Genomic DNA, 2,500 nt, shown 5'->3' with positions numbered 1-2,500 from the left:
ACACTTAAACTAAAACATAAAAATACTTAACCTTGGACTAATTTTTCATACTTGAACATGAAAAAATATTTGAAACCATTTTTGTTGTCGCTAAAAACTAAATAACAAACAACCATTGTTAACAACTGCAGTTTGAATCGATTGAATTATGAAAGATGACCTGTCAATTATCTCAACTTTTTTGTGCTTGAGAAACCAAATAGTTTACACTTATCGAATAAGTACAAAATATTAATGAAAAACGTTAAGGGATATAGGTTATGAGAGTTAATTTTCAAAAAAAGCATTAATCTGTGAGTACATACATATATACATGATACATCGTTGGTGAGCATCTGTTAGCCTGGCTAATTTACAACTGAATAATACATGGAAACGAATCTGAAAACAAAGATGCATCCATCTGCTAACAAAGACACGTAAACTTCAACCAAAACCACATGTGAATATAACAGTCTCTCAGCTATTAATTCTTAAAATAGGCAATCATCTCGACTGGCATCTCATTTTACACCCTGCGTTCAAATGCTGCACCGGTGTCATGGAATTGATAATTTTGAGACAAACAATAATTCTAGGCTTCTGCAATTTATAAATAGTTTGACAGGTATTTTCAACAAAATTGTTTGCTTTAAATATATATGATTGATAACTTTATTATTAGTTTTTATGTATTTGAATGTAATTCTGGTAAATTTTAAGACTGATGAAAGAGAAATCATGTTGTTTGTTTTAAACTAACCCGTGCGAATATCAAAGATTGTGTCATTAACACGATAAAAAATTGAGGCACTTTTTGAACAAATGAATTTTGAAAATGGTGAGACACGATTTTGAAAAAAATAAACTTAAAATATTTGTCGATAAAAAATAAAAATCACTAACAGGCTAACTGATCTTTACAAAAAAACTTTAAATAAATTCCTGAAGACCACATCCAATTATTTTTACTTTGTAGAAAGTTAAATAATAAAAACTTTAAAAGTTAACGTAATAACATTTTTTTAAATAAAAAATGAACACATTTAAAACGTCTATTTGAAACATTATATAAGCTTAAAATGTAGAAGAAAAAAAGTAATAGCATAGTTAAATGAGTTTTAATATTACAAAATAACATGAATTATATTTGATAATTTTGATCATGCGACCGATGGAAATAATTTGAATGGATTAAGACGCCATCCTCCCTTCAAACTAACGAATAATTGGACGAGAGTGGTATGTATGAAACAGCGATGACCACAATTTCAGCCAGCCTGCAATGAAAGATCGATGAAGAAAATAATGTGAGTGCAAGGTGGAAGACTGTGAGGAAAGTGAGAGGAAAGTGGGAGGCAAGTCTTCCAACCGCTACTGAGGCTAAAACAAACATTTAATACATCAATTATTTAAATTTCACATGTTTTTATACAACTAATGATTTAAAATTATTACAAATAACAGTTATAATAAGAACTATCGCGGCATTTTCAGCTTGGATTAGTTTTTGGTTTAGTTTTTCAATATTTCGTACAGTATTTTTATTATTGTTTTTTAAATTGTTTGTATCGAAAACGAAGTTTTTAACTACTCTTCTATTCATTTTTATTCTAGACAAAAAAAGCTTTTTTTCGGCAACCCTTTGCCGTTTTGAGCGTATTATTATGTTATCAAGTATTTGTTGTATCTTATATTTTATCTTAGAACCATTATTAATGTTACTATAGAACCATTATTAATATTACTATTACTGAATGCTGGAGCTAACATCACATATCGTGAAATAACAATTTGTAAATCGAAGAAAAATTAGTCAATTTCAAATACATTGTAAATAACAAAATAATATTTGAAACCAAGCAAAAACCGCACTTCCATTTGCACTCTGAATGCAGTTCATTTTCTGTTATTTTTACAACGATCCTTTTCTATGTTATTGTTTCGCTCTTATTTTATACTCTGCATTGCTATGCGGCAGGCATGTTTCGAAGCGTTTCTTTTAAATTTTGCCGTCTTTTGCCTACAGTTTGACATGTCCTGTTGAGAACTACTTTTTGTTGTATGTTTTTAACAATCTGTCAACTATTAATGAAATTTTATTTTAGTACTAAACATTTGAATGTTGCAGTGCAAAAAAATTTTTACTTTTATTTCTGCCTTTCAACGCGTTTATTTTTAAAATGTCTTCGAACCACTTGGTGAGGTGTAAAGCTTGTTGTAGATGCACATGAGCATGTCAGCACCCATTGCTCATCAATAATCAATCAATCTTCGACTGTCAAACATTCCTTTTGAGAACTTAGAATTGCATCACTTAATTTTTATAAAAAAAAGTATGATTGTTTTTTTTTAAAATACCTCAGAATGTATAAAAAGAAAAAAATATTTTATTTTTTGTGATTGGTCAAGAGGTATGAAAGAGGGAATTATTTTATATGTTGTTGAAGATTTGCGGATAAATTCAGTTGATTGCTTCATAGCTGTGTTGTCATAATTAAAGTTTGCTTCATTGTTGTGT

The sequence above is a fragment of the Helobdella robusta genome, assembly GCF_000326865.2.
Source record: "Helobdella robusta unplaced genomic scaffold HELROscaffold_4, whole genome shotgun sequence".
Lineage (NCBI taxonomy): Eukaryota > Metazoa > Annelida > Clitellata > Rhynchobdellida > Glossiphoniidae > Helobdella > Helobdella robusta.
Note: the sequence above shows the minus strand (reverse complement) of the source record.